The following is a 13,992-nucleotide window of genomic DNA, read 5'->3' as shown; positions in this document are numbered from 1 at the left end:
CCAGAAGGGGAGTCATTGTTGCCTTCCTACCAGGCTCTCCCGCCCCTTCCTCCCATGCTCCAGGTCTCACATGTGTTGGTGGGTGCTGCGGCCCAGTCTGGCATTTGCCAGTGGGTGCTTTAGCCTAACCCAACCTTCTCCCAGTTCCAGCTTATGCTGGTGGGTGCTGCAGCCTAGTCCAGTCCTACTCCCCAGTCCTAGCCCTAATGTGAACTGGCTGGTGTTACAGCCCAACCCAGCCTAGCCTGCTCCCAGACCTGACCCACATGTTTGCAGTTGGGTACTATAACCTAGCTCAGTCTGGGCTGCTCCCAATCTTCATTCTTGTGCTCACCTTAGACAGAGGAGATTCCCCAAGCTCCTCTATCAGGTCACCTCCCAGTGGCAGATTTCGCATGAAATGTTGGGTTCTTGGCCCAGTCTCCTGTCCTGGCAGGTACAGTGACCTTGCCCAAGTGGCCAATTCCTCTTCCTGCTCTTACTGTTGGGTACTACAGCCCAGACCCGCCTGGCTCACCCCAGACCCAGTTGTTATGTGGTTCAACGAGTGCTGAGACCTAGGCCAGCTTGTCCTACACCTACCCTGGCTCTTGCAAGCTCAGTGGGTGCTGGAGCCTAGCCTAGTCTGGCACACCCCTGACTCAGTCTACACCCACACCAAGGGATACTGCAGTCATGTCCACCTCAGTTCACAGCCCCCATTTTGGCTCTTGCGCTCACCAGTTGGGACTACAACTCAGCCAGGTGCTTCCTTAATTTCCTACCAGGCTTACTCCCAGCTGCAGATCTTGCTCATGCTGGTAGTTGCTCTGACCCAGCTTGACGTAGCCCATTCCCCTCTTGGCCATTGCTGTCAGATGCTGCAGCCTGGCCTGGCCTGGCCTGCTCCCACACAACTCTCACTGGTGCCTAGCTCTGCTTGGTCTACCTCATTTCTAGCTTTTATGCGAACTGGGAGGTGTGATAGTCTAGCTCAAGCCCAGCATGGTGCACACCACATTCTGGCTCATGCACATGCTAGTGTGCTAAAGTTGGCCTTGCCCTGCCCAATCCCCCTCACTCCCATCCCCAACCAACCTACACACTTGCCAACAGCCACCAGGCTGCCTGGTCCAGCCTGACCAATACCCATCCCTGAATCGTGCTCACTAGTGGGAACTATGGCCCACCAGGGGAGTTTCCTAAGTTTCTCCCACCAGGCCCACTGCCAGACCCAGATCTCACATGTACTGGTGGGTGCTAGGCCCTTACCTAGTACATACTGCTCCCTGCTGCCCACCCCTCTGGTCCCCCTCTCATCTTGGCCTTTGTGTGAACTGACAGATGCTGTAGCTTGGCCTATCCCACACCCTATTCCTGTACGCACCTATTGGTGCTATATCCTGGACCAGCCTGGGTTGTTCCCAGTCTAGTACCCCAAAATGTCGGGGGATTCCATGGTCCTGCCTAGCTCAGCCCATCACTTACCCTAGCTCTTGAAGAAACCAACCAATATTGCAATTTCAGAGGGCTGAGCCCACATATCCCCCACAGAATCTGTCCCCAGACCTGATTCTCTCATGTGCTGGTAGGTGTCATGGCCCTGCCTAAGTTTTACTGTTCGCTACTGTGATGTATCCCTGCCAGGTAGGCCCTCCGCCTTAGCTTTAGTGTGCGCCAGTGAGTGGTGGTTGACAGTGGTCAACAGAGGTTGTTGCTAAGTAGCCCAGCTCAGGTCTCCTATGTGGGTGGGTACGTAGGTCTGATTCTGAAAAGTCCTCTAGCTTCCCTCCTTCAAACCGCTGCATCTCAGCCACTTCGCTTCCCTGCAGGTATAGTGACCTTGGTAGAAGTCCCTCGGAAGTCATTCCTCACCTGCAACATACTCCCTCAGTGATCTTCCCTCCCACATTATATCCCTTATCCTTTTCCCTGTGCAAGTCACAGTCCCTGCACCTGGGAGCACACGGGTTCTCAGCCCAGTCTTCTGGTAGGGTGGAGCCCTGTGCTCCCACTTGGGATCCTAGAACCAGTCCTCTGATGTGCTGGCCTGGGCTGCCAGTCCTGCCCAGTTAGGACTCAAGCATGTTAATGAGTGGTTTGCAGGCTTGCTTTGCTCCCCTGGCCCCCAGCCCAAGTCCCCAGCCCATCTGGGCATTGCTCTGGGAGAAGCAAGGGGCCTAGGTGCCACTGAAGAGGTAAGGGGAGGGAGGAGGGCAGTTGGCACACCAAATCGCAAGTTTGGCGTAGTGATGAATGCTTTGCGGGGTTCTTTCAATAAAGTGTTCTTTCAAGGTTTTTCTGAGATGGTGACTTCAAGTTGAAAGCTGAGTGACAGTACCAGCAATTTAAAGTCCTGATTTGGGTGGAAAAAGCCTATTTCAGGCTAGAGAGACAGTTGGTGCACAGAAGCCTTTAGGGCAAGAAAGAGTTTGGCATGTTCTAGGAACAGAGCAGATGGAGTGGCAGGGTGTGACAGGTGAGGTAAAAACGGGCTAGGCCCAAGTCACGTCTCCAAGTCAGGTAAGAAACCTGGGTTTCATTCTAGGTGCAGCAGGAAGCTGTTAAAGCAGGGAAGTGACAATATTTCATTTACTACTGTTCTGCTTTTCAATGAAAAGAAGCCATTTTTTGGCTAGCTTTGAGAAATAGTCATAAAATTTTAACTTAGAAATTTAGTTGCATATTTGAAATTACTAACAAATATAGCTGTACTTATGTCAGTTTTACTCATACTTTAGTAAACAGTTATTTTCAAATTCCTCATGTATTCAACCTCGGTATCTTTGATAATCATGAAAGATTTTTTTTTTTAAAGACTTATTTATTTGAAAGGCAGAACAAGACAGCGATATCTTCCAACTGCTGGTTCATTTTCAGAATGGCTGTTGTGACTGGAGCTGAGCCAGGCTCACATTAGGAGCCTGGAACTCCATCCAAGTACTTTGGCCATCTTCTGCTGACTTCCCAGGTGCATTAGTAGGGAACTGGATCAGAAGTGGAGGATCTCAGCTTTGAGCTGGCACCCATATAAGCTACTGGCCCTGTGGATTATAGCTTGATGCCTGCACCACCAGAGCTATTTTTGAACTGTTTTTCAGAATTTATTTGCCTTTGTTTGGAATATGTACTTTTCTTTAAAGAATTTATTTTATTTTTTTTTAAGATTTATTTTTATTATTTTTTTTATTGGAAAGGCAGATACACAGAGAGGAGAGACAGAGAGGAAGATCTTCCATCCGATGATTCACTCCCCAAGTGAGCGCAGTGGCCAATGCTATGCCAATCCGAAGCCAGGAGCCTCTTCCGGGTCTCCCACGCGGGTGCAGGGTCCCAAAGCTTTGGGCCGTCCTCGACTGCTTTCCCAGGCCACAGGCAGGGAGCTGGAAGGGAAGCGGGGCTGCGGGGATAGAACCGGCGCCCATATGGGATCCTGGGCGTGCAAGGCGAGGACCTTAGCCACTGCGCCACGGTGCCGGGCCCTAAAGAATTTATTTTTTAAAGATTTATTTATTATTATTGGAGAGGCAGATTTATGGAGAGAGGCAGAGAGGAAGATCTTTTATTAGCTGGTTCACTCCCCAAATGGCCACAACAGCTGGAGCTGAGCTGATCTGAAGCCAGGAGCCAGGAGTTTCTTCTGGGTCTCCCATGTGGATACAGGATCCCCAGACTTTGAGTCACACTCCACTACTTGCAGGTTGCAAGGCAGGATGGGAAGCGGATGGGAAGTGGAACAATTGGGGCATAAACTGGCAACCATATGACATCCAAGGATTTAGCCACTAGGCTACCATGCTGGGCTTGAAAGATCATTCCTAGAGGGAGGGAGGGCACGATCTGTTCATCGGCTGCTTCACTCCTTAAATGGCCAGAACTGGGCCCGATTGATGCCAAGAGCCAGGGACTGCATCTGACTTTCTCTCATGGCTGGTAGGGCTCCAAGATTCCCAGGCTCATTAGCAGGAATTCTGGATGAGAGTGGAACAGCCAGGCCTCAAACTTGCACTTATGATAGGGAATGCAGGGATTAAAATTGGTGGCTCAACTTTCTGACATTACGGTGCCAGTCCTGGAATACAGCTCTTGGGGATTCTGCATGTGAAACTATCACTGGAAATTTCCCTTTAAGCTGTTAAATGTAACATTATGCAGCTTTGGGTATTTTCATCATCTTGTAGGTGTATATTTTTTGTTCTTTGTAATATAACCACTAACTGTATTTTGAAGTAACTTTTTTTTTTTTAATTGGAAAGGCAATATTTATTGGGAAGAGAGGAGAGACAGAGAGGAAGATCTTCCATCCGATGATTCACTCCCCAAGTGAGCCCAACGGCCGATGCTATGCCGATCCGAAGCCAGGAGCCTCTTCCGGGTCTCCCACGCGGGTGCAGGGTCCCAAAGCTTTGAGCCGTCCTTGACTGCTTTCCCAGGCCACAGGCAGGGAGCTGGAAGGGAAGCGGGGCTGCGGGGATAGAACCGGCGCCCATATGGGATCCTGGGCGTGCAAGGCGAGGACCTTAGCCACTGCGCCAGGCACTTGAAGTAACCTTTATAAAGATAGTTTACAGTGACAGCCAGAGTTTGTGATTGTGAGATATATCTCCAGGGATAATTAGGTAATATGTTTATTAATTAACTTTTACTTCAGGTGATTAAGAATGCCAAACAAGCATTAATTGAGTTTTGTATTTGTTTTAGACTTTTAAAGTAAATAATTAAGCCGATTTCCCCACTCTTCTTATCCGTAATCATTCAGATACGTAGTGGTTCTTCTTTCTGAAGAGTTCTTTTTAGGAGGATGCGCAAGAGATGATCATTTTGTTTTTACTTCTTTTTATTCTTGCAGCTTATCCTGTCTTCTTTTTCCTTTGTCCCTGAACTGTAGGCCATGTCATTGAACTTGCCTTTGATGAAGTCCTTATAGCAGAGAAGGAGAGCATTAGTGAAGCAAATAAATTGTCTAAAAGAGTGAGTCAGTGTTACCACAGTGAGATAATATGAAGGTATTCAAAAAGTTCATGGAAAATGGAATTAACGTAATTTTGAAATGCATGCAAAGTTTTTTCTTTGTGTTTTCCTTGCAAATAAGTAAAATGTCAGTGAAATAAATGATGTTTGTCGTTTGGCTTCTTAATTTTGCTAACTTATATACAAAGTACTATAAAATCTCTCAGTGTGTTTAATTTTTACCTTTAATATTGCTTATAGTTGAAAGGGATGCAGTGCCCATGTGAGTCTCTGATGAGGGTGGAGAGGGTCGGATGGGAGGAAGGTGGGTGGGACACATGGGTCACTCTTTTTTTCCTTTGTGTCCACAGGAGAGGAAGGGGAGATGGCTGCTTGCTCCTTGCTGTCAAACCTCATCAGCACCGGGGGTGGGGAAACGTCCTATGACGACGCCCCAGAGGCATGGAAGTAGAGAACAGTGTTCTGAGGGTGTTACTTGAGTGGCTTCAATAGTCGGTGGTTTTTGTAATCCTCAAAGGTTTAAAATATTGTTACTGAAAGATTACGTCACACTTTTCTTCACATTTTGATTTTGTTGATTTAACATTGAGTACTCCTTTGCTGATTAGGTTCTGCAATATATATTTCCTGTAAATTGAATGAGCTAATCTGGAACCCCCATGTTTAGACAAAATATGCTTGAAGTAGGATAAAACTGTTTTACCCTATGTTCCATATTGACAGAATTTTTTGTTTCAGTTAAGATAATTTAAGGGGTTGGTGCAAAAGCATAACTGGCTAATCCTCTCCCTTGTAGTGCTGGCATCCTGTAAGGGTACCAGTTCATGTCCTGGCTGTTTTGTTTTCAATCCAGCTCTCTGCTTATTGCCCAGGAGGGCAGTGCAAGATGGACCAAAGCCTTAGGAGCTTGCACTTGCATGGGAGAGACTGGAAGGAGGCGTCTGGCTTCAGCTCTGGCATTGTGGCCATTTGGGGGGTGAATCAGTTAGATGGAAGATCTTTCTCCGTGTTACCAGAGATGCCCGGTGGGTTCTTTCCTCAGCTTAGTATAGAAATAAAAAGCCGGGAATCTGTTGCAAACAGAAAAGTTTATTTGCGAAGGGACCAGGGGAACAGGGAAGGGAAAGAAGGGAAGCACCTCCGGAAAGGAAGCCGGGAGATAGGGTGCCTCTCGAAAGAGGAGGGAGAGAGAGACACCAAAGGTTTGAGGAAGGATCTTGGGGTTTTAAGCCTTCCTTGACCCCTCCTTGTTGGGCGGGGAACCTACAGGTGAGATGTTCCCCATTGGTGGTCTCTTAATTAATTAGGAAATGGGTGGGCAGTGCTGGTGCTGCCTACTTGAAGATGTGGCCAAGACCTCAGCAGGCCTGGATGGTCTCACTCCGTATCTTCTTTCTGTAAATCTACCTTTCTAATGGCAATAAGATAATTTAAAATTAAATTTTTATTTATTTGAAAGAGAAAAGAGACATCATATTTGCTGGTTCACTCTCCAAATGCACACAACAGCCAACGCCAGGCCAGTCCAAAGTCAAGAACCAGGAACCTAAAACCTGGATCTCCCTGGGGGTTCTAGGAACCCAGCTCTGACTTAGCACCTGCTGCCTCCAGGGGTATGCATCAGCAGGGAGCTAGAATGGATAGAAGAGGTGGAGCCAAAACATCCAAAGTAGCCTTACTCTCTAAATACCTGCCTTTGTATTTATTGTTACTGTTATTTAAGATTGTTTATTTGAAAGAGCTACAGAGAGAGTGCTCTCCAGTCTGCTTGCTCACTCCCCACATGGCTGTAGTTGCCAGATGTGAGCCAGGCTGATCTCTATGTGGATGTCAGGGACTCAAGTCTTTGGGCCATCTTTCCCTCTCCTCTTAGGTTCATTGGCAGGAAGTTGTATCAGAAGCAAAGCAACTGAGATTTGAGCTGACATGCTCGTGTTGAATCACCTGACCTGCCTCTACTTTTAATTAAAATGATAAATTTTGGCCTGAGTGTCTGGGATGCCTTCATCTCATCTCGTAACACCTGATGCAAATGCTGATCCCAGCTACTTCACTCTAGTTTCTTGTTAATGTACATTCCAGGATATTGTAGGCTCTTGGCTTTGGTGTGGCCCAGCCCTTGGCTGTTACACGCAGTGTTGGAGAGAAGTAATGGATGGAAGATCTGGTTCTCTGCCTTTTAAGTAAAGTGAAAATGAAGATAGAAAAAGTAAATTTTGGTATTAGAGTTTTTGATCTTTCGGGGATATGTGAATGACATATTTCCAAATGGCTTATACTTGAAAACACATGATTTACATTTATTTTAATACTTTATCAATTTATATTTGTGTGTTGCTACCATTCAGAAAATATAATGTCAGAAAATTTGACTTGCAAAAGACAAAGGTGCTGAAATTGCATGATGGATTTGGATATTGATAATCTTTAGTGAAATGTGCTAAAACATTTCGAGGTGAATTATATTGATATCTTCACCTTACTGTAAAGAAGTTCAGATGAGGAGGGCCTGGCGCCATGGCCTAGCGGCTTGAGTCCTCGCCTTGAATGCGCCAGGATCCCATATGGGCGCCTGTTCTAATCCCAACAGCTCCACTTCCCATCCAGCTCCCTGCTTGTGGCCTGGGAAAGCAGTCGAGGATGACCCAAAGCCTAGGGACCCTGCACCCGTGTGGGAGACCCGGAAGAAGTTCCCAGCTCCTGGCTTCAGATTGGCATAGCATTGGCTGTTGCACTCACTTGGGAAGTGAATCATTGGACAGAAGATCTTCCTCCCTGTCTCTTCTCCTCTCTGTATATCTGACTTTGTAATAAAAATAAATAAATTAAAAAAAAAAAAAGTTCAGATGAAAGGAAGAGGGAAGGAGAAGGCAATTGAGAAAAAGCCAAGAATTACAAACATGTTAATGATTGGTGAATTTGAGCGAAGAATGTTTATTGTAATGTTCTTTCTTTTTTTTCTTTTTTTTTTTCTTTTTTTTTTTTTTTTTTTAAAGATTTATTTTTATTATTTTTTATTGGAAAGGCAGATATACAGAGAGGAGAGACAGAGAGGAAGATCTTCCGTCCGATGATTCACTCCCCAAGTGAGCGCAACGGGCCGATGCTATGCCGGTCCGAAGCCAGGAGCCTCTTCCGGGTCTCCCGCGTGGGTGCAGGGTCCCAAAGCTTTGGGCTGTCCTCGACTGCTTTCCCAGGCCACAGGCAGGGAGCTGGAAGGGAAGCGGGGCTGCCGGGATTAGAACCGGCGCCCATATGGGATCCCGGGCGTGCTAGGCGAGGACTTAACCACTTGCGCCACCGCGCCGGGCCCCTGTAATGTTCTTTCAATTTACGGTGTGAATATTTTTGAAGCCAAGTGGAGGGAGAGGGGCAAGTCTTTTGATGCAGTTTTAACTACTGCTTGGTGCCTCCATCCTTTATTATGGGGCCCTAGTTAGAGTCCTGCTTACTCTGTTCCTGATGTAGCTCCTGCTAATGTGCCCGGGGAACAGGAGCTGATGGCCCGAGTATGTCAGTCTGCCACGTACTTGTCAAACTCAGCCCTGGATTTCAGCCTGGTGCAGACTCAGCTCTTGTGGCCACTTAGGGAGTGAGCCAATAGAGAGATTAGCTCTATTTCTGTCTCTGCTTCTGTTATTCTTTTAAATAAATAAACAAATATAGCAAAACAAAGTGGACAACACTTCATAGTCACAGGGAATAAAAATAAGTTTTTATTTATAAGAGTGTGAAAAAAGATAATGTGTGAAATCAGAGTGTTGTCATTTGCAGGTTCAATCTCCAAGTAACTGTAATGACTGAGTTTGGGCTTGCCCACAGGTAGGGGTCAGGAACTCAGCCTGAGTGTCTGTGTGGGTGGCAGGAACCAATTACTTGCGCTGTCCTCACCGTCTTTCTGTGTGGGCACTGTTTGCTGTTATTTGCATCCAAGTCCTTACACGCAGCTAATTCCCACACCCAAGTCCTCTTTCCAGGATAAGTTTGCCACAAACCCAAAATACTAGACCCGACGAAGTACTTAGGAAGTTCTTTATTCCAGCAGTATAAGAACAGGAGTGGAGGTGGAGGAGATAGAGCAAAAAGGGAAATGTTTCCTGCCATAGTGGCGGGAGGGGGCTGCAGGGAAGGGTAAGGGGGCAAGATGGAGGAGGACAAGGAATGGCCCCGTGGGAAAGGGGCAGCATGTGTAGCTGGGAGAGAGGAAGAGGAAGGGAGGGCAGCCGTGAGCGATTGGTGCTTAGGATTGTCAGCACCATGAGGTTATCACGGATTGTTGGGCAGCCAGAAAGGCTCGCAACTTGTGAGGAGTGGGAAGAAGCAGGAAGTGGTTCTGCATCCAAGATGGCGGGGTCTCATCAGTCCTGAGCTCTATTTGAGCCACTCTCACAGGCACTGTCTCTGGTCGTGGCTCTAGTCCTGGCTGCTCTACTTCTGAGCCAACTCAGAGGGTAGATTAGGGCCCAGATGCCTGGGCCCTAATGCCCATGTGGGAGCCCTTGGAAGAGGCTCCTGGCTTCAGTCTGACCCAAAGATTTGGAATGTTTTGTTAGGAATTTTCACCATTAACCTAAGATGTCCGACACAGGGAGTCACACAGGAGGTCTTTATTTCGGCAGGGGAGGTGGCTGCAGGGAAGGGCTTTCCGAGAAAGAGTTTTCCTATCATGGTAACAGGAGGGTCTTCTTGGGAGGCCAGTGGGAAAACAGGGGGCTGAGAGCTGAGAACCTAAAACCGGAAGAGCAGAGAGCCAAGAGAAGAGAGCAAGAGGAAGAAAGAGTGCAAGAGGGGGAGCCCAAAGGGCCCCAGCATGGGGAAAGAGCAAGAAGGGGTGCCCTGCACGCAGAGGTGTGGGTTTATGGGTGGGTATCAAGGGGCTGTGGGGATTGGTAGATGCAGTGACAGACAGGTACAAGGGGTGATGCTGCAAAGGATTGGTGGAGGGACATGCGGTGCCATGAGGTTACAGGGGTTGATGATAAGATGGTTAGGAAGTTAGAGCAGGTTGGTGGAGTACAGGGTTGTGAGGTAAAATGGCTTAGAATCCAAATTGGCAGGGCTCTTACCAGTCTTCAGGACTGATGTTCGTGTCATTCCTCCCATGTATGCCATGAAATTTTAGTTGTGTTGGAATTATAAATGCCACTGTGTTAATATATAAAGCATGCTCTGTGATACTTAGTGATTGATTTAAATGTTCTCTTCAAAGGGAAAATTTAAGTTGAGAGAGTATGATATATGGGCCTGGGGCAATGGAACATTGTCACATTTCATTGGCATGTTTCTTCCTTCAGTCTGGAATAGTTGATTGGCCTTTACTTTAATTGTTATAGGCTGATTATCTAGTGGAATGAGCTATAAATTTAGGTTGTCACTAGATTCAGATAGTTTCTTAGGCAGGACTATCACAAAACACTGATTGCATTCCAAATGACTCCAGGTTGTCTTTGAACTGGTGATGTTTATTGAACCCTTGATAAAGATGGTCACTGCCAAATTGTGTTAGTTCCCTATTGTAATAAGTTAGTATAAATACAGTGGCTTAAAACAGCAGCTTTAATCTTTTCCAGTTTTGGAAACCAGAAGTCCAAAATCAACTTACCTTGTGCTGAAGCCATGGTTGGTGGGGAAGGTTCCTTCTGGAGGCTCCTGCAGTAGAATTGGCTTCCTTGGTTCTGCTTCCAGAGGTTGCTTGTGTGCCCTTTAAAAAGAGCATTATTCCAAGATTTTCTTCATTGTATCACTTTTTTTTGACCCTTGAAACTTCTGCCTTTCTAAACACTGCTGTGATTGAATGAGTCATATTAGGATAATTTCCTTGTTTCAGGATCCTTCATTTGGTCACAGCTATAAAGTACTTAAAATGATGGGTTGTAGGTGTTGAGCTGTGGGCCTCTTGGGGTGGGCATTTATTTAGCCTGTTTTACTTGCTCAATGTAATGTCATTGTTTTCTCCTTTGCAATTAATATTTTAGTGGAATACACTGGAATTCTTGGCTCCTATTATTAGCAAAAATGATGTTTAGAAGTCAAGATTAGGCTGCTGGATGTGTTCATTACTATTGGCATTTTGCTGCTCCTGGGCTCTTGCCACAGATAGAGCTGTATCCATGTTTTTTTTATTACAATACATTGATTTGGGTGGACATTTGGCTCCAACATTCCTCCTAGCTCCTTGTCTTACACTAAAGAGAAGCCACTGGGCATTAAGTGGACCCTCACCTCCCTGAACTCTAGTTACCATATAACAGTGGGAGGAGGGGGGCTGTTAGTCATACCCTTCTGATGACCTTTTTATTTTGATGAAGGAACTGAACAGGAATTCCCTTCCCTACCCTTTGATTCATTTCGCCTCCCTCCCTGAAATGGTACTTGAAAGACTCAACTCCCACCATTTTCCTGGGTCTGTCCTCCCTTGGATTCCCTCCTGTTGTTGAATGACACCCCAAACTGATTGGAGGTATTGTTGCAGAACCCCCAAAGTGGATCTGATCATCTGATACTCAAAAAGCCAGTCACTGACATTGGGGTTAGTGGAAGAAAGTCGATCTGTATTGCAGTGCATAGAGCAAGGAGCCAGGCAGTTATTGCTTCATTCCTGGGCTTCCCAGTAGTCGGGGTAAAGGTTTTCATAGACTAAAAATTGGGGCTAAAAGGCGTGTACGTGTAAGATTCCTGATTGGTCAGCTATGTGGTGATCTTTAGGAAGGGATTATTGACCTTTGTGTGTATGTGTGGGTGGGTTACTTGAATGTAGTTACAGGATTTCCTTCCAGACCCTTAAGGTTCTTATCTACTGGTGAAGCAGTAGATAAGAAATCACTCCCTGAGGTGAATTCCTTTTGATAAAAAGCAGGCAAGGACACTTTGTGCTAAGGCAGGCAGACAGGGACACCTGGGGCTAAGGGAAAAGGCATGGATCTAGACCTTTCTTTTGTTTCGGGGTGCGAGCGAGATCACACCAGACATGTCTAAGGTTTATTAAGGAGTCTTTATTAACCAAGCGTGGTGATAATAGAGCATACTAGAAATAAGCAGATCACAAGTATGGTATGGATGGCAATCCAACCAATCATAATCCAACCAAACACAATCCAAAGGGAAACAAATGGTCATTATCCTGAAGTCCATCTGTTAAGCTGGAGACCTATGTCCCAGCTTCCCCAACAAAATAAGTTATCCATCCTAAGAGACATGCAACGAATAACCTGGACACACTTACAAAGCTGCAGACATTCACCTTTCCTTGGCTTCTCTGCCCACATTCCACTACTGCTAGGCCCCTCACCTCTCCTGGAACTCCTGACAGTACACAAACCAGAAACAACACTACTATATCCATTGTCCCATCTAAGCAGTGCAAAGGGACAATGCTCAGGGGATTACCTGTCCTGGGTCAGCCAAGAGTCGAGTTGCCAGAGTAATGGAAGCACCTGACCAGAAAGAGCGAGCCCCAGCTTCATAGACCTTTTAAAGGGGCTTGTGAGGGGAGTGGTTACACAACAACACAATAACATGCCCTCTCAGGTGAGTCATAGGTGGGCAGGAGCAAATATCTAGGTGGTGGTGGGGAGTGGCTGAGGATGGAATTATCATTCCATTGCTGTTAGGACCCACCTTCAGGACAGAGGGAGGGGGACACAGCCACATTTCATTTGTCCACTGTCAGTGGGTGCAGGCAGTCACTGGCTATACCCCGTAACAGCTTCAGCTTTTTTTTAAAAAAAATTTATTCTTTTGATGATTTTTACGTAGTTGATTATGTTGTAAAGGGTCAAGGGCTAAAGGAAAGTGGATGAGACCATTGCTTCCACATTCTCTTTTTTCTTCCTGTATCTGGAGGAAGAGGGGAGAAAGAGGGAGAAGCCACACCCAACCTCCCATCATCCCAGGGGCCCCAGTGTGGGGGCTTGCTCCAAGGGTCCTGCTCAAGTGATTTTTGTTAGTTCAACAGTTCTAAATTGCTCTTGATCCTGCCATTCCAATCACGATGAAATCTCTGCAGAATCCACTGGCTGACATAGTCCATCTTAGAGTCTCCGTTTGCCCAGATTTTCACTGCCAACACATGGCTAAGGTAGTTGATCAATTTGTTCTCTCCTCCAACCTCTGTTGTGGTACCAGGTATCCTCTGCAGACTCCAATATTCTGCCATATCCTTCCTGTTCATCTGGATATGCTGTCCACTGCTCTGTCTAAGCCACTGAGGAGGCCCAGCTCTGACACATGCATTCCATGGTCATATAATAGAACCTGCCACACTCTACATGGTTGGGGTTCTGAGACTAATGGTTCAGGTGGGGGGTGGGGAAGTCCACAAAGATACTTGAACAGAAGTGATTCCAGACCTGATTACTGTGTGTGCTTGCCAGTACAGGGTCCAGCACAGTCCATTGCCCAAAATAGCCTATACACACACACACACACACACACACACACGTACACGGGTGGCTGCAATTGCTTGGTCAGCTCTGTTTCCAGCGCTGTTTTCTAGCAAACCAATGTGTATTGGAGTCTAGCCCCATCCTGCCCGCCCCTCACACATTTGACCATCACGGAAACCAATGGAGCGGCAGCGTAGTCAGAGCAACTCACAATAACTCCAACCAAGTCTGTCCCCTGTACTGTTTCCCATGCTTGCCAGTATGTATAGTAGACTGGTCCAGTCTTTCCCATATCCCACTCAGCTCTCGTACATGTTAATGGGCATTGAAGCCTAGTTCATCCCAATCAGCCCTACTATCCAGTCCACACTGGTGCTGGTGGGTGCCACTCTCTGTCTATCTATGACTACGCCTAGTCCTGGTTCTCATGGTCACCAGAGGGAGTGGCAACCCAAGAGGGAGGTGCCCACTGCTTTTAGTTTTTCAGGATTCCCTTTTACTCCTGTCATTGTGGTGGGAAGCCTCTATCTTACATAAATCTTGCTTTGCATGATGAAATTGTCCACAAGAAAATACTTTGTGTGAGACAATATTTAGGATGCCTTCAGTGACATAAGTACTTTAAGTTCGAGTAGATGGTAGCGTGGTAATGATGCTT

General features: G+C 46.6%; 1 protein-coding gene across 1 annotated transcript in view; it reads left to right on the top strand.

Moving 5' to 3' along the window:
* SEC63 (SEC63 homolog, protein translocation regulator) overlaps positions 1–13,992 on the top strand; it is a 69,546-nt gene that overhangs the window by 17,511 nt on the left and 38,043 nt on the right. The gene's annotated exons all lie outside the window — the stretch shown is intronic.

The sequence above is a fragment of the Ochotona curzoniae genome, unplaced genomic scaffold (genome assembly GCF_017591425.1).
Source record: "Ochotona curzoniae isolate NIBS_2020 unplaced genomic scaffold, NIBS_Ocur_1.0 contig_3819, whole genome shotgun sequence".
Classification (NCBI taxonomy): domain Eukaryota; kingdom Metazoa; phylum Chordata; class Mammalia; order Lagomorpha; family Ochotonidae; genus Ochotona; species Ochotona curzoniae.
Note: the sequence above shows the minus strand (reverse complement) of the source record. Positions and strands in the feature narration are given on the sequence as shown.